Raw genomic sequence first — 18,665 nt, 5'->3', positions numbered from 1 at the left:
CTGTAAGGTAACTATCTTCAAGTTACTGGGATGCCAGGCTGGCTTGTCCTTGGGGACCCAGGCAGGGGATCAAGGTCACTTGAGGTTTTAAGACAGGGGCTTAGATACAAGCCATTCCCATTCTTGTAGTAGGTTCAGAATGGAAGCAGCCACCAGACTAGGATATAGAAGGCTGAATTATTAGTCCAGGTACCTCAGATTGCCCAGAAAGGAAATTTGCCCTATAGTGTAAGATTAGGCTGGATTTACAGCCTAGAAGAGGTAGAGTTTATTTATTTATTTTTTTTTCAACGTTTATTTATTTTGGGGACAGAGAGAGACAGAGCATGAACGGGGGAGGGGCAGAGAGAGAGGGAGACACAGAATCGGAAACAGGCTCCAGGCTCTGAGCCATCAGCCCAGAGCCCGACGCGGGGCTCGAACTGACGGACCGCGAGATCGCGACCTGGCTGAAGTCGGACGCTCAACCGACTGCGCCACCCAGGCGCCCCGTAGAAGAGGTAGAGTTTAAAGCACTGCAGAATAGGGAGCTGGGCAGTGCTGCTGGAGACATTTCCTTCTGCTTATTTCATAACCACCCACATTTTATTAAAAGAACCATTGGGGGGCGCTTGGGTGGCTCAGTCGGTTGAGCATCCAATTTCGGCTGAGGTCATGATCTCACAGTTCGTCAATACAAGCCCCAGGGTGGGCTGGCTGCTGTCAGCCCAGAGCCTGCTTCAGATCTTCTGTCCCCTTCTTTCCCTGCCCCTCCCCCGCTCATGCTCCCTCAAAAATAAACATTAAAAAAAAAAAAAAGAAAGAAAGAAAGAAAGAAAGAAAGAAAAGAAAAAAAAGAACCATTGGGAGCTGAGGCATTTAATGTCCATTGATGGATCTGACCCCATTTAGAATCAGAGAACTTTTTTTTTTTAACCAGAGAACTTTTATATGAGACAAATTTAATGGTAGCAGCAAAGCTTGGTGGGAAAAGAGAAGCAGCAGCAAGTTCAGACAAAGAGAAATGGCAAAAATAGAGAGCACTCAAATTGTCTGAGCTAGTTTCTGTGCTATTAACTATAGCCAGGAGCTACTCTGACTCCTGCTGATGTCACCACCAGAAATAAAATCTGACTTCTCCTCTGGATTGCAACCTTCGCTAACGAATGTTGTGTCTATAAAATGTGCTGAAGACATGACCAAGAGCTGCTGTGAGGGTGCTGGCTCGGTTGGTGGCCAGCAGGGGCAGGGAGCAAGGAATTAGTGCCAGGGAGAGAGGCACGGTGGAAGCCAAGGGCTGGGTCAACAGGCTCAGACAGGATCTGGGCAAGCGTTGGGCCTAAAGAGGTATCAGATCAGTAAACATTCAGAGGGAAGCCAGGTTCTCTGGTTTACAAAGAGATTCTGGACCAGAGGAATGGAGAAGGCAGAAATGGAGGCTGGGGGACAGATAGCATCAGGTAATTTTCAAATTTCCCTGAGAGGAGGTCACAGCCCTATAGCTTTGGATCAGGTTTTTAAAAAATGAAATTGAATAATTTTAATTTTTTTTTTTTGAGAGAGAGAGAGAGAGAGAGAGAGAGAGAGAGAGAGGAGGTGCATGCACGCTGGAGCAAGGGAGGGGTAGAGGGAGGAGAGAGAGAGAATCTTAAGCAGTCTTCACTCCCAGCTCGGAGACTGATGGGGGCTCAACCCCACCCTGGGATCATGACCTGAGCCTAAATCAAGATTTGGGCGCTCAACTGACTAAGACACCCAGGTGCTCCCTGCCTTTTTAAAAGTAATCTCTATATCCAACATGGGGATGAATGCATGACCTCAAGATCAAGAGTCACAGCACTCCTCAGCCTCCTTGCTCTTGCCTGTTGTCATCTCCTCTCTGTGGAGTGGAGAGTCTGAGAGAAAGAAACATAGGAAGAGACTGGAATTTCCTTCCTCTACCCTGTCTGGTGCTGTTTGGTCAAGAGCCCAGCCCGTGTTCTGATCTTGTCCTAATCTTTTAAACTTGAATTCTTTTCCCTGGAAGCAGTAGGCTATAGAAAAATCTTTGGGTTCTGGAATCAGAAAGAACTGGATTCAAATTCCAGTTCTGCTACTTACTAGCTAAGTGATATTGGACAAAAGTTGTTTGATGTGTCTGAACTTCAGTTTCCATATCTGTGGAATGGGCAAGATAATAGGGATGTAGTGAGGATTAGATAAAAGAGAAAATGGTGGCATGTGGGTGGCTTGGTTAGTTAGGCGACTGACTCTTGGTTTCTGCTCAGGTCATGGTCTCATGGTGTGTGATTTCAAGCCCAGCATCGGGCTCTCTGCTGTCAGCACAGAGCCAGTACAGGATCCTCTGTCTCCTTCCTCTCTGCCCCTCCCCCACTCATGACCTCTTTCTCTCAAAAATAAACAAACATTAAAAAAAAAAAACAAAAAAACCAACAATGTGAAGCATAGGGCCTGGTGTACACAATGTATTTAAATTTTTTTTTTTCAACGTTTATTTTTGGGACAGAGAGAGACAGAGCATGAACGGGGGAGGGGCAGAGAGAGAGGGAGACACAGAATCGGAAACAGGCTCCAGGCTCTGAGCCATCAGGCCAGAGCCTGACGCGGGGCTCGAACTCACGGAGCGCGAGATCGTGACCTGGCTGAAGTCGGACGCTTAACCGACTGCGCCACCCAGGCGCCCCCACAGTGTATTTAACAAGTAATAGTCCTTCCCTATTCTTTTTTTCTATCATGAAGGGGTTATATTGGGTCTGGAGTTGGCATCTCAAATGAGGCACTGGAATCATCATTCTAATAACTGGAGTATGACTTGTATGACAAGAAGGTTACACATTTTCTCTACGCCTTTGACATTTTGTTCCGCAGCCTAGAACAGTGATTCTCAAACTTTACCAGGAACCAGAATCACCTGGAGGATCTGTTAAACAAATATTGGTGGGCCTCATTACCTAGAATTTCTGATTCTATAGGTCTGGTGAAGAGTCTAGGACCTTGCATTTCTAACAAGTTCTCAGTTGCTGCTGCTGCTGGTCTGGAAACACATTTTGAGAAGTGCTGGCCTAAAACATTTTATTACTCTCCTATCCTTCTGGTTAACTCCTACTCATCCTTTGAGTCTCAGATTTGATTTTTATTACCTCTAGAAAGTACTTTTTTAACTATTTATTTTTTTAAGTAATCTCTATACCTAATGTGGGGCTCAAACTCATGACGCCAAGATCAAGACTCACATGCTCTACCAACTAAGCTAGCTAGGTGCCCCTAGAAAGTCTTTCTTAAACCTGAAGTCCAAATTAGGCATTTATCCTCTGTACTTTCAAGGCTCCCTGGGCTTGCTTGCTCATAGGGCTTATCACAACGTTCTGTAATTGTCTTATTACTTGTCTATATCTGTAATTACTTTAGAAAAGTGACTATGTCTGTCCTGTTCATGGTTGTATCTTCAGGGTCTTGCTCAATACCTGGTACATAATAGGTACTCAATAAATGCTTGTTGCATGGATGAGTGAGCTAGACCCTGGGTAATTGGAACCAGAGCCTAGTGACTCATGAGGGTGAGGCAGGTAAAGGGAATAAGTTCTAGTGGCCAATGGCCAGGCAAGTCTAGGAATTTAGTGCCAGGGAGAGAGGCAGAGCATTGCAGGAATTATAGGTACAAGTACTGGACCTGAGGAGCTTGGTTTACACTCTGGGATATGGAGAACAGGGCAGAACCCCGTATCATAGAAGTTGAGCAGGGACTAAAGCTCTATTTCTGATTAAGATGATTGATTTATATATAGATGGACCTCAAGGGTATTATGTGAAATGAAATAATTCAGATGGAGAAAGACAAATACTGTATGACCTCTCTTAAATGTAGAATCTGAAAAACCAAAACCAACAAAATAAAAACCCAAGTTCATACATACAAAAAACAGATTAGTGGTTGCTGGAGGTGGGTGGGGTGAGAAAAATGGGTGAAGGAAGTCAAAAGATAAAAAGAAAAAAAATGTATATATAATATGTGGCCATGAATTTGGACATTGTTATCTGGGACTTGGGACTTCCTATTGGTTTGGGCAAGAGATATTTGTGGTGTATTTTTGTGTTTAACATCATTTAAACTATCCAAAAATTTGTAGTATTTGGCAATTTAATTTTCTGTTGTATAGACAGAGTGACACAACATATGCCTCATTAAACTATGGAATTCCCCTCTCCCCCTAAAAAAGATGCTTGATCCAAAAAGCAGGATTTAAAACATTAGTGGTCCCATTATTGTTTGATAACTCAAACATACGGTCTATCTTGGTGACTGTTTCATGTACACTTGAAAAGAACGTATCTTCTGTTGCTGAGTGGTGTTTTCTACAAATGTCAATTAGGCCTAGTTAATCAATATAGTTGTTCAAATCTTTGATATCCTCACTGATTTTCTATTTACTTGTTCTGTCAATATTTGAGTGGGAAGTATTTATACCTCCAAATATAATTATATATTTATCTTTCTTCTTTCAGTTCAATTAGTTTTGCTTCACGTATTTGGAAGCTATGTTAGCTGTAGACACATCAAGTATTTTTATGTGTTTTTGAAAAAATTATTACTTTATCATTATGAAATGTTCTTCTTTATCTCATTCTGAGGTTCTGAGATATAATCTATCTGATTTTAATATAGCCACTCTAGGTTTCTTTTTATTTTATTTTTTATTTATTTTATTTATTTAAAAAAAATTTTTTTTTCAACGTTTTTTATTTATTTTTGGGACAGAGAGAGACAGAGCATGAACGGGGGAGGGGCAGAGAGAGAGGGAGACACAGAATTGGAAGCAGGCTCCAGGCTCTGAGCCATCAGTCCAGAGCCTGACGCGGGGCTCGAACTCACGGACCGCGAGATAGTGACCTGGCTGAAGTCGGACGCTTAACCAACTGCGCCACCCAGGCGCCCCTCTAGGTTTCTTTTTAAAGAACAGCTTTATTGAGATATAGTTCACATACTACATAATTTACCAATTTAAAATGTACAGTTACTATTTTTCATTATTTTTAGATTGTGCAATCATCAATAAAATCTGATTTTAGGACATTTCATTGTCCAACTCTGTTTTGGCTAGTGTTTCATGGTATGTTTTTAATATTTTGGCTTTCTTTTTGTTTATTTATTTTGAGAGACAGAGTGTGCAAACAGGGGAGGGGCAGAAAGAAGGAGAGAGAGAGAATCTCAAGCAGTCTCCACACTGTTAGCTCAGAGCCCGACGTGGGACTCCATCCCATGAACTGTGAGATCATGACCTGAGCCGAAATCGAGAGTCAGATGCTTAACTAACTGAGCCACCCAGGTGCCCCTTTTTATTTTTATTTTTTTAAATTCATTTATCTTAGAGAGAGAGAGAGAGAGAGAGAGAGAGAGAGAGAATGCAAGCATAAGCGGGGGAGGAGCAGTGGGAGAGGGAGGGAGAGAGAGAATCCCAAGCAGGTTCCAAGCTCTGTACTAAGCTCAACTTGCAGCTTGATCTCAAGATCTTGAGGTCATGACCTAAGCCGAAAATAAAGAGTTGGACGCTGAGCTGACTAAGCCACTCAGGCACTCCAATCCTTTGACTTTCTTAAAAACAGCTTTATCAGCTTTATTGAGATACATCCTTTTACTTACAATCATTCTGTATTCTTACATTTAAAATGAGTTTCTTGTAGGTAGCATACAGTTGAGGGTTGAGTCTTGCTTTTTTATCAATGTGATAATCTCTATCCTTTAAGTACAGTGATAGATAACTTACATTTAATGTAATATTTGATATAGCTGTGCTCTAATTATTTTTAAAGTTTATTTATTTTTAGTAATCTCTACAAAGTGGGGTTCAAACTCATGGCCCTGCGATCAAGAATTGCATGCTTTCCAGGCTGAAACAGTCAGGTGCCTCAGACATAGCTGTGTTTCAATCTACCAATATACCATTGATTTCCTATTTGTCCCATTTGCTTTACTCATTTCCCCCATCTTTTCCTGTTTCCTTTTGGATTAATTGAGTATTTTATTTCCACAATAAGCTTATTATCTACATCTCTTTTCTTTGGCTTATTTTTAGTGGTGTAAGATTTACAATACACATTTTTAATTTAGAACAGTCTATTTTCAAATAATATTACACTGCTTCATGTGTAATGTAAGAAACTTATAACAGTATACTTCCATTTCCCTTTTTTTGTCATTTGTGCTATTATAATACATTTTACTTCTACATGTATTATAAACTCTACAATATCTTGGGGAGTATTTTTGCTTTAAATAGTTAATTATCTTTTGTAAGAATTAAAATATGAAAGAGTCTTTTATATTTACCCACATATTTACCATTTTTGGCATTCCTTATTCTTTATGTCAATTTAAGTTTCCATCTGGTATAATTTTCCTTTTGTTTGAAGAACTTTTTTTTTTAACATGTATTCTATGACAGGTCCACTGGTGGAAAATTCTCTCAGCTTTTGTTTCTCTAAAAAAGTTTTATTTAACTTAATTTTGAGGGGATATTTTCAGGGTACAGAATACAGAATATAGAATTTCCTGGATACAGAATTCCAGGTTGACTTTTTTTTTTGCTTGCCTTTTTATTTTTAAATTTATTTAAATTTATTTTTATTTTTTTAAGTTTATTTATTTATTTTGAGAGATTGCATGCATATCCATGGGGAAGGGGCAAAGGCAGATTGAGAGAAATAGAGATAGAGATAGAGATAGAGAGAGAGAGAGAGAGAGAGAGAGAGAGAGAGAGAGAGAATCCCAAGCAGGCTCTGCATTGGGAGCACATACCAATCCCAAGAACCTCGAAATCATGACCTGAGCTGAAATCAAGAAAGGGACCCATAACCAACTAAGCCACCTAGGGGCCCCTTGCTTTTTTTTTTTTTTTTTTAAATTGACACACAGCATTACATTAATTTCAGGTATACATAGTGATTCAACAACTATATGCTATGCTTACAAGTATAGCTACTATATATCACCATAAAATGCTATTACAATAGTATTGACTATATTCCCTATGCTGCACCTTTCATCCCTATGGCTTATTCATTCTGTAACTAGAAGCCTGTGCTTCTCCCTTTCACCTATTTTGTCCATTCCCCTACCCCCGCTAACCCTGCAACTATCAGTTTGTTCACTGTATTTATGGGTCTGTTTCTGCTTTTGTTTGTTCATTTGATTTGTTTTTTAGATTCCACATACAAATGAAATCATATGGTATTTGTCTTTCTCTGACTCATTTCACTTAGCAATAATACTTTCTAGTTTCACCTACACTGTTGCAAATGACAAGATCTCATTCTCTTTTTTAATGGCTCAGTAATATTCCATTGTATATATTTACCACCACTTTTTTATCCATTCATTGTTCAGTGAATACTTCGGTTACGTCTATTTTTTGGCTATTGTAAGTAATGCTGCAATAAACATAGAGGTTCATATATCTTTTCAAATTAGTGTTTTTGCTTTCTTTGGGTAGCTACCCAGTAACAGAATTACTGGATTGTATGAGATTTCTTTCTTTCTTTTTTTTTTTAAGTTTATTTATTTATTTTGACAGAGAGAGAGAGAGACAGACAGACAGACAGAGAAAGCACTCATAAGTTGGGGAGGGGCAGAGAGAGAGGGAGAAAAAGAATCATAAGCAGGCTCAATGCTGTCAGTGTAGAGCCCCATGCTGGGCTTAATCCCACCAACTGTGATATCACAACCTGAATGAAATCAAGAGCAGGATGCTCAACTGATTGAGCCACCCAGGCACCCCAAATTACTGGATTGTATGACATTTCTATTTTTCATTTTTTTTGAGAGAGCGAGCGGGAGAGAAAGAGGGAGAGAGAAAATCCCAAGCAGGCTCTGTATTGAGCACAGAGCCCAACTTGGCCTGGATCTCATGAACTGTGAGACTGTGAGATCATGACCTGAGCTGAAATCAAGAGTTGGATGCTTACCTGACTGAGCCACCCTGGTGCCCCAGGTTCTCTGAAACTATTTTTAGTTTTCTGATCTCTGAAGCAATAGATCTTTGTTGTCTTCTATGCTTTTTTCAAGCTCAGCGACTAATCGTATGACTATTATTCTAAATTCTTGTTCAGTTATATTGTTTATATCTGTTTTGAACAATTCTTTAGCTGTCATTTCTTTCTGGAATTTCTTTTAAGAAAATTCTTCCATTTCATCATTTTGGCTAGTTTTCTGTCCCTTAGGTGTTTCAAAAGCTTGTTATGTGTCCTGCTCTGCCTATTTTAAAACTGGAGTTGAGGGGCAGCTGACTCAGTAAGTTGCCTTTTTATTTTTTTGGTTTCCTTTGCTGCGCAAAAGCTCTGTATTTTGGTGTAGTCACAATAGTTTATTTTTGCTTTTGTTTCCCTTGCTTGAGGAGACCTATCTAGAAAAATACTGCTAAGGCCAATATCAAAGGGATTATTGCCTATTTTCTTTTTTTTTTTAATTTTTAATGTTTATTTATTTTGGAGATAGAGACAGTGTGTACATAGAGGAGGGGCAGAGAGCGAGGGAGACAGAATCTGAAGCAGGCTCCAGGCTCTGAGCTGTCAGCACAGAGCCTGATGCGGGGCTCAAACCCACCAGCTGTGAGATTATGACCTGGGTCGGAGTTGAATGTTTAACCAACTGAGTCACTCAGGTGCCCCTGATTACTGCCCATTTTCTTCTAGAAGTTTTATGGTTTCAGGTCTCACACTTAGGTCTTTAATCCATTTTGAGTTAATTTTGTGTAGGGTGTTAGAAAGTGGTCCAGTTTCATTCTTTTGCATGTAGCTGTCCTGTTTTCTCAGCACCATTTATCGACGAGACAGTCTTTTCCTTATTATATATTCTTGCCTTTTTTTTTTCATAGATTAATTGACCGTATAAACATGGGTTTATTTCTGGACTCTCTATTCCTGTTCCATTGATCTATGTGTCTATTTTTGTGCTAGTACCATACTGTTTTGATTACCATAGTTTTGTAGTATATCTTAAAATCTGGGAATGTGATACTTTCAGCTTTGTTCTTCATTTTCAAGATTTCCTTGGCTATTCATGGTCTTTTGTGATTGAAATTGAAGTTTTAGCATTATTTTTTCTAGTTCTATGAAAAATGCTGTTGGTATTAATAGGTTGACTTTTTTAAAAAAAATTTCAGCACATTATAGATGTCTTAGTTTGTGATAAGAAGTCAGTGGTCACTCTATTTTTTCCCCCTCTGGATAAAATGTGTGCTTCTTTGTCTACTTTTTATTTTTTATTTTTATATTTTTAAAATAAGTTCTACTCCCAATGTGGGGCTTGAACTCATGGCCCTGAGATGAAGAGTCTCACACTTCATGACTGAACCGGCCAAGTACTTCTCTCTACTTTTTTTTTTTCTCTCTACTTTTAATATTTTCTTCTTATCACCTTTTTTCAGCAATTTATGATATGCCTTGCTTTTATATATTTTTAAATGTGTGTGTATATAGGGAGGGGTTACTGTGTGTGTGTGTGTGTGTGTGTGTGTGTGTGTGTATTTCTCCTGCATGGGGGTTTGTTGGGATTCTTGGCTCTGTGAATTTAGAGTTTTCATTAAATTTGGAAAATTTCGGCAACTTTTCCATTTAATATTTTTTCTGTCACTCTCTCACTTTTTCCTCTTGTACTCCTATTATATATATATATATGTATATTAGACTACTTGCTATTATAGGTCACAGAGAGTCTGTTGTGGTTTTTTGGGGCCTTTTTCTCTCTCTCTGTGTTTTAGTTTAGATAGCTTTCACTATTATGTCACCAAGGTCACTGATCTTTTCTTCTGCACTGCCTTATCTTTTGTTAATCCCTTTCAGTAAATTTTATTTCAGATATTGTATTTTTCATCTCTAGAATTTCAATTTTGTTCTTCTTATATCTTCCATTTCTCTCTGCATTATACTCATTTTTATTTTAAATACTTGAACATAGCTATACTTGTTTTAGTGTACATTTTTGACAAATCCATCCCCTCTGTTATTTCTAAATTGTTTTTTTTTTTTTGAAAAAAATTTTTTTTCAACGTTTTTATTTATTTTTGGGACAGAGAGAGACAGAGCATGAACGGGGGAGGGGCAGAGAGAGAGGGAGACACAGAATCGGAAACAGGCTCCAGGCTCTGAGCCATCAGCCCAGAGCCTCACGCGGGGCTCCAACTCCCGGACCGCGAGATCGTGACCTGGCTGAAGTCGGACGCTTAACAAGACTGCGCCACCCAGGCGCCCCTCTAAATTGTTTTTAACTGACTGATTTTTCTCCTTGTCATGGTTCAATTTTTTTAAAGGTTTCTTTGCATATCTTGTAATACTTGATTGGATGTTGGACATTTTGACATTTGCTGAGCATGGGATTTTACTTTCTTCCTTTAAAGAATGTTGGTTACCAGCCTTTGTTCTGGTAAGCAGTTGAATTATTGGAAGATCAGTTTGATGCTTTTGAAGCTTATTTTAAAGTTTTGTTATTATAGGTCTAGAGTAGCCTTTATTCTAGGACTAGTGTAGTTCTGCTTGTGAGATGTGACCCTTTTGGATTCTTTACTGAATGTCTCAGGTGCTCAGTGAGGCTTCTACACCCTGACTGATCAAAACTCAAATGTATCCTGGATCTGGGTAAGCTCTGGGAGTTTTTCAGGTGGTAACCACTGATTTTAATTTCCCAGGATTCTTGAGAGGATTAAATTAAGTTATGCACATATGAAGACTATTGCAGGGGGTTGTGATTAGGAATGGGTACATGAGGGATTTCTGGAGTGCTAGCAATATATTTTTTGATGTGGGTGATGGTTACATGTTCACTTTATAACTATTTGTTAAACTAAACATATTCTTGCTGTATATTATACATCACAATAAAAATTTAAAGGAATAATGTAATAAAGTGCTGACATCTACTTAGAGCTTAATAAATGTTAGTCAGCTTGATTAAATGAGATAAGATATAGAAAATGCCGGCACAGAATTCAATGTATAGGGGATTCAGGATCCTTTCCTGTAAATAAACTTCTCATGCAGGTAAAACCTATATGAAGACGAGTACACAAAACATAAACACACAACTCAATGAGTTTTTCCCTATGTGAATACACCCAAGTAACCAAGTATGTCAAGAAACAGAACTGAATTGTTAATGTGCAAGGATATGGAATGGAATTTTTCTAGTGTCTCAGAAGTTTGGCCAAATTCCCAAAGCTGTGATAAGTACCTCCCCCTTTCTAAAGAATGTCATTATACATACCTTCAGAGCTTCTTAAAAGAAGACAGAGCTGGTGCTTTGACTATCAGCTCGCCCTCCATCTCCAGCCTCTTAGGAAATCGGGATTTCAAAGGTGGCTTATTTCAGAGTCTGCCTATGAGGGTGTGATGTGATTAAGTGATGGGCTGACAAGTCATCACAGCCCCTGTGCTTCTCGGCAGTCAGAGCTGGAGACTAAGAGAGTTTTGGGGGAGCCTGACATACAGACCCCGGAGTTCAGAGTTTGAGGGGGAGGGTGGTAGTGGGGTTAGGGGTGTTCCTAATGAAATAAACATTGGTGCTTGCTTGCTGCTGGGAGTATTGTGAAAGTAAGAGGCAGGCTAGAGCAGCCGGTGCTGGAGGGGCAAGGAGAGAGGGCAGCAGTTTGGTGGCATACGGATGTGTAAGGTCCTCGGCCAAACGGAGTGAGCGGTAAGCAGTGGGCTTTGAGCTGCCCTGACGGGGTCCTGTCCTAGAGGGCTATCTGCCAGGACTCTAGGAGTATGACAAAGTGGGGAGGGAGGTTTGCCTCCGGGGGTCAGGAGCCAAGGGGTGGATCACGATAAATTAGAGAGGACCTCATCCACATCAGGGAACCATGCACTGCCAAGGTACCACAGGGCCCCGAAGAACCCACAAACGCTTCCTCGCTAGAAGACCTAGTATTTGAAGTTCTCGTCAAGTACTCATGGACGTGACTACGCTCTCCCTGGCTGGGCCTAAGCCACACCACAGGAGGGACAGCCATTCAGGTGAACGGGGCCGCTCTTCTCGCTCTGCCCGCAACCCCTCGCCTCTGCTCCCCGCGCATGGGCAGCCCACGGAAGGGGGGGTGGGGCTGGGGGTAGGGGGAGCGTGTGGGGAAACTGGCGCCCTCCGCCTCCCCCCCCCCCCCCACCTCACCGGGGGCCGTTGTGCTCGTTCGCAGCGCTCTCCCTGGCCTCTAGACCCTATGTCGACCTCCTGGCGGTGTGTGGTGGCGAGGGTCGTGCAGCCACGCGCGCAACCTTGGCGGGGCCGCGTGTTTCTCTCGGCCCTCTGTGGTGACCCCGAGCGCTTCAGGTCTCCGCTCAGGTGCCCGCCCAGCGAACGCGTGGTTTCCTTTTCCCAGCTACCCCTCCCCCAGGCGGCCGCGGCGACGCGGTGTCCGAGCAGCCTGGAGTAGTAAGTAAGGTACGCATGCCCGTCCCGTCCGGCGGGCGGTGCTCGTCATCTCACTGCGCGCTGGGAGCTGAGGTGGCGGGCGCACCACGTGTCACCTCTGTCGGGTTGCACGCGGCTGTGTGAGCGATGGTGGTGGGCAGAGCCAGCCAAAGATGGCGCTTTGGCCATCTTTGGGAGCTACGGTGTGTGGCCGATATGTGTGTATGGTTCGCTTCCCTTTCTGCCGGAGAAGCGAACTTCCGGGCAACACAGGGTGCTCGGTAAAACTTCGAGGAGACGAGGGAGGCAAAGGGAAGGGCCTGTGGCACCACGGGGCATCACGGTGCCCTAGGCTTGCTCATACCGCACCCCACCTCCATGCCCTGGCGTCTCTGAATACCTTCCTGCCAGTGGGGGACAATCTGTGGCAGTGACCTGTGGAGTGGAGAGGAGGAGGGAGGGGAGGGGGGGAAGGAAGGGAAGGGTGGAGGGAAGGGGGACCTAACACTTGAACATCCGCTGATGTTAGTCAAGAGATCACAAACTGTACCCTTCTAAGTTAAAAGATCTTTCCCTTTCTCCCCCTCTCTCTGCTCCCCCCCCACAAAAACCCCAAATAACTTTAAAAAAAAAAAAAAAGACCCTTCCCTTTCTACAAGCCAATCCTGCAGGAGCCAGGAGAGGTGGATGAGGTAGCAAGAAAGAGAAATTGCAGACCACACATGCCTTCTTACCCAATGTGGATTCTCCAGCCACAAGTCAGACCTGAGGAGTGGGGAGAAGTATTGAGTTCAATGTGAGGTGTTTTTTGTTTGTTTGTTTACTATGGACTGGATTTTTTTTTAAGGTCTTCAAATGAAGTTGTTCCTATAATCCTTCCACAGATCCTGGAAAACTTCCAGATCTTCCTGGGATGTTGGTTGTCCAGGGGCTTAAAAAGGAGATCCGGTAAGACATGTTAAAAGACATTGTTAGACAAAGCCATTTCCTGTTTGTACCTCTTGAGTGCAGTCCAGTGTGTGTGTGTGTGTGTGTGTGTGTGTGTGTGTGTGTGCGTGTGTGTGCGCCCTTTGCTTCATCTAGGCTGTGGCAGAGTGTGAATTTCTCCTCCTCTCTTAGATGCACTTTTCCAGAGATTAGAAGTCACTAAGTCATGTTTCTCTCCTGTGGACAGCCCTAGGTAAATGCAGGTAGATTTTTTTCTGTCTTCTTGGATTTATCAATCATTGAAGTATTCTGTATGTGAAGTTTTTCCTGATGACACTGTTTAAACATATATAGTTCTTTTCCCACCAGTTGCATTTTAAATTCATGCCTTCTCTATAGGGAAGGCATCCTGGGCCCCTTCATAATTGGTGATGCAATTAAATTCATTAGTAACAGATGTACAGGTTAGTGACCACATGATGGCATCATTGGTATTTCTGTATTTATCTCAGGATTTGTAAAATAAAACCCATGGAAACTAAATATTCATTATATTTCAGTAGAAAATAATTAAGTTTAGGGTGCCTGGGTAGCTCAGTCGGTTAAGCATTCTACTCTTGATTTCAGCTCAGGTCATGATCTCTTGGTTTGTGAGATTGAGGCCAGGTTCTGAGGCCAGATTTTGGTTCTGTGCTGACAGCCTCACAGTGTGGAGACTACTTGGGATTCTCTCTCTCCCTTTCTCTCTGCCCCTCCCCCTGCTCTCTCTCTCTCTCAAAGTAAATAAATAATTTTTTTTATTTAAAAGAATAAAAATTAAGTTTGTTATATATCATTCTTCTGATCACTCCTGGTATGGCTGCTCCCTTGGATTCAGTCCCCTCTGTCTGGAAAGGTGGGGGGGCTAGCAGTCAACAGTGGTCTTTTGGAGTTGCCAGATCCACCCCCTTCGGTATCTTTCTGTTTGGTTTAGCACTCAGGAATGGGCCTTCAGGATGACCTATTTCATTAGTTTTGAATTTTCTTTCCCAACTCTGGAGGGATGCACTTGGTTCTCTCTATGGCAGAGAGATTGGCCTCTTTGCAGGGGTCTTAGGGGGGGAATGGATGGAAGAGATGAGAGAAGGCAGACTGGCAGGAATTGATAGAACAAGAGAAAGAGTTTGTGAAAAGGGTGTCAAGGAGACAGAAAGAAGATACAGGGAAAGGGTTTGGAAGGAGGACCAAGACAGGTGCATGAAACTTTTGACTGGAAGTGGTCTTACATCAATTAAAACACCAGTATTTGGGTACTTAAAAAGTACAGTGTTGAACATTTATGTAATCACAATTGCAAATCTTTCCAGAAAGATCTCTATAGGTGGCCAGTAATAGGGAATATAATTTTGATTACTGCATCTTTTGGTCTCAAAGGTTTATGTCTTCTGGTTTTTTTTAATGAACTTTGGGGTTTGTCATATTTCGATCCTGTAATTCCACGATAAAGTGGAAGGAATTTCTGGAAGGTTTTGAAGTCAGACAGACCTGAGTTGTCTGTCTGCTATTATTAATTGCAAACTTCAGCCCATTACATAACTTCTCTGAGCCTTAATTTCTCCATCCATAGCTATCTACCTAAGGTAGAAACTATTAAGCAATTAAATGCAAATACAAAATGGAATGCTTAAAAACACTGAGCACACTACCTGGCACATGGCAAATAAGTGCTTGATAGGTGGTTAAAATTGTAAATAGTGTTGTGTATAGTATTAGTTTGATTAATTATTTCTGTAGCTGTAGTTTTTGGCATTTCTAAGGTTTTCAAGTCTTGTTTGTCTGAACTATTCAAAACCATACTACTATAAAAGCTTTTGCCCAGAATGCAAATTTCCTTAGTGCTATATTCCTAGAAGTGAAATGATTAGGTCAAAGGTGTAAACAGCTTTGTAGCCTGCTATGGTGCTTAGAGACATTGGACCAATATGAAATGCAAATGCAATATCTGGGTGTATTTGTTTCCAAAGTCTGGTTGATAATGATACGTTTAAAATATTTAAATTTGTGATGGGTGCTGAAAACTTCTCTCTTATAAAAGATTCCAATCTTCATATTTAAAAAAAAATTATTTATTTTTGAAAGAGAGAGCGAGCAGGGGAGGGGCAGAGAGAGAGGGAGACAGAGAATCCCAAGAGGCTCTCCTCTGTCAACACATAGCCTGATGTGGGGCTCGAACTCACAAACTGTGAGATCATGACCTGAACCGAAATCAAGAGTCGGACACTTAAATGATGAGCCACCCAGATGCCCCTCATTTTTCTTCAGTAGTCATAAATTTATCTATCATACGTTAAAATAAAAATTTAAAAACATTTGATTCTCTAACACAACTGCTTTATTATTATTATTTTTAAAAATTTTACTTTTTTCTGGATTTTTATTTTTTTATTTTTAAATTATTCATTTTTTTTTTAATTTTAGCTAGTTAACATACAGTGCAGTATTGATTTCAGGAGTAGACTTCAGTGATTCATCACTTACATACAACACCTGGTGCTCATCAGAACAAGTGCCCTCCTTAAATTTTTTTTTAATGTTTATTTCTTTTTGAGAGCAAGAGAGACAGAGTATGAGTGGGGGAGCAGCAGAGAGAGAGGGAGACACAGCATCTGAAACAGGTTTCAGGCTCTGAACTGTCAGCACAGAGCCTGATGAGGGGCTCGAACTCACAGTCCTCAAGATCATGACCTGAGCCGAAGTCGGATGCTTAACCGACTGAGCCACCAGGTGCTCTGCAAGTGCCCTCCTTAATACTCATCACCCATTTAGCCCATCTCCCACTCACCTCCCTCCATCAATCCTGTTTGTTCTCTATAGTTATGAGTCTCTTGTGGTTTGTTTCCCTCTCTTCTCTCTACCCCCTTCCCATATGTTCATTTGTTTCTTAATTTCCACATATGAGTGAAGTCATATGGTATGTCTTTCTCTGATTGACTTACTTTGCTTAGCATAATACATTCTAGTTCCATCCACATCGTTGTAAATGGCAAAATTTCATTCTTTTTGATGAATGAGTAATATTCCATTGAATATGTACCACATCTTCTTTATCCATTCATCAGTTGAGGGACATTGGAGTTCTCTCCATAGTTTGGCTCTTGTTGAGAATGCTGCTATAAACTTTGAGTTGCATGTACCCCTTTGAGTCTGTATTTTTGTATCCTTTGGGTAAATACCTAATAGTGCAATTGCTGGATCATAGAGTAGTTCTATTTTTAGTTAAAAAAATTTTTTAATATTTTATTTATTCTTGAGAGAGAGAGAGAGAGAGACAGAGACAGAGACAGAGCATGAGTGAGGGAGGGGCAGAGACAGAGTGGGACATAGAATCCAAAGCAGGCTCCAGGCTCTGAGCTGTCAGCACAGAGCCCGACACCAGCCTCGAACTCACAAGCTGTGAGATCATGACCTGAGCTGAAGTCAGATGCTTAACCGACTGAGCCGCCCAAGTGCCCCTTTTAGTTTTTTGAGGAACCTCCATACTGTTCTCCAGAGCGGGTGCATCAGTTTGCGTTCCCACCAATACATCTGCAGCTTTAAACAGTTAACACTGGGTATTAAAGATTTATTAATCCATTTGCCAAGATTTATTAAATAATGTTTCATTGTGTTATTATTTTGTACAGTTGGTGCTTATGGTCTAGTATTTTGAGTCTATTTCTAGGAGCTTGATTCACTTTCATTTGTCATTTTTTCCCTGATTATACTTTCATATCACAGCTGATTATGATTGTCTATTTAAATGATAATATTCTTGCTAGCTTTATTTTATTAAAATTCATTAAGGACTTTTAGTTTTTTGGAATATGATATTTTAATTGTTATCTCCTGCAATCTGTATTTAACTTTGTGTGAATGTTCATCCTATTTTTGTTTATCTGTATGTTCTAATTTTTTCCATAGTGAACATGGCGAAACAGTATACATTTAAAAATAAGAAAAATATGATATAAAAGATCTTAAGTCGTAATGAAATGCAAGAGGGCAGTAGCATGATTGTAACTTCATGACTAAGTGTTGATTTAAATAGGCAGAGAAACGTGGGTCATTGTCTCACTGGTTTCTGTACACAGATTCTCCAAGCTCTCCTGTTTGTTGAGGGCTGGAACATTTTATTCTTAACTACAACTCTCAAAGAATCACATTAAGACTTGCATGACCAGGAATAGTCTTGGCACAATATAGGTAGTTTGTTTGAATTTGCTAAACACCTAATAATGCCATCTTGGTATTTGTTCTTTTATTGTGTTGACTAATAACAAATACCATGAATTAAATAAAAGGGTAATTCTTGTCTGATTTCTGTTTTTTTTTTTAATATTTATTTTTGATAGAGAGAGAGAGAGAGATGCAGAGAGAGAGGGAAAGTGAGAGAGAGAATCCCAAGCAGGCTTTGCCCTGACAGCGTGGAGCCCAATGCGGGGCTAGAACCTATGAACTGTGAGATCATTCCCTGAGCTGAAATAAGAGTCCATGTGCAACTGACTGAGTCACGCAGGTGCCCCTGATTTCTGTTTTTGATTGAAATGAGATGGCTTTGCTTCCAGACATGATAGAGTAAAATAGGGACTAGATTTACCCTCCAGATTTAAACAGCTAGAACTCTGGACAAAATACATAACAGTTTTGGGAACGTGGACAGCAGATAGAACAGATCTGTGATCCCTGAGAGAAGGAAAACAAATGAGATGAATTTTACAATTGACTCAGCATACTGCCTGGATGGACTCAGTGCAGGGAAAAGAAACTCTCAGGCTATAAATATAAATTGGAGTTCAGAGAGGTTAATGCAGCTAGAGTTTTGGGGCTTTGTAAAGGAGAGGAGGATACTGTACAAAGAGAGAGCTCTGAATATTTATAGAGAGACCCCTTTAAGTCTTTGGTTGAGTGGTCTACACATTTGTAAGAGGAAACTACTGAGGCCATGGAAAGGATCACCAGAAAGCAGTAAATCAAACAATTCTTGGAGCTCACATGGAGCTGGGAATAGTTGGTGTTTCAGCAGCCAGAGTAGAAAGATCTCATAATTTCCTTCATGGCACCAGGTAGACATCTCAGAAAGGTATTTCCTTAGCAGTAAGGCTAAATTAGTTAGCCCTAGACTAAGCTAAAGGCTGCTCTGGCTTCAAAGGAAGCTTTGAAAAGAACAAACTGATGCTAAGTAATGTGACTACACCAGAACACAATCCAGAACCAATTGAGGAAATTCAACAAAATCTAGCACTCAGGAGTAAAATTCATAATGTCAGTCATACAACAACAACAACAACAACAACAAAAACCAGGTGGGAGAATATGGCTTATAAACAAGAGAAAAGTCAACCAATAAAAA

The sequence above is a fragment of the Lynx rufus genome, unplaced genomic scaffold, assembly GCF_022079265.1.
Source record: "Lynx rufus isolate CCGP_SWC_20201006 ecotype Redwood Valley unplaced genomic scaffold, mLynRuf1.p SCAF_5, whole genome shotgun sequence".
Taxonomy (NCBI): domain Eukaryota; kingdom Metazoa; phylum Chordata; class Mammalia; order Carnivora; family Felidae; genus Lynx; species Lynx rufus.
The sequence above is the reverse complement of the archived record's forward strand: the minus strand, read 5'-3'. Positions refer to the sequence as shown.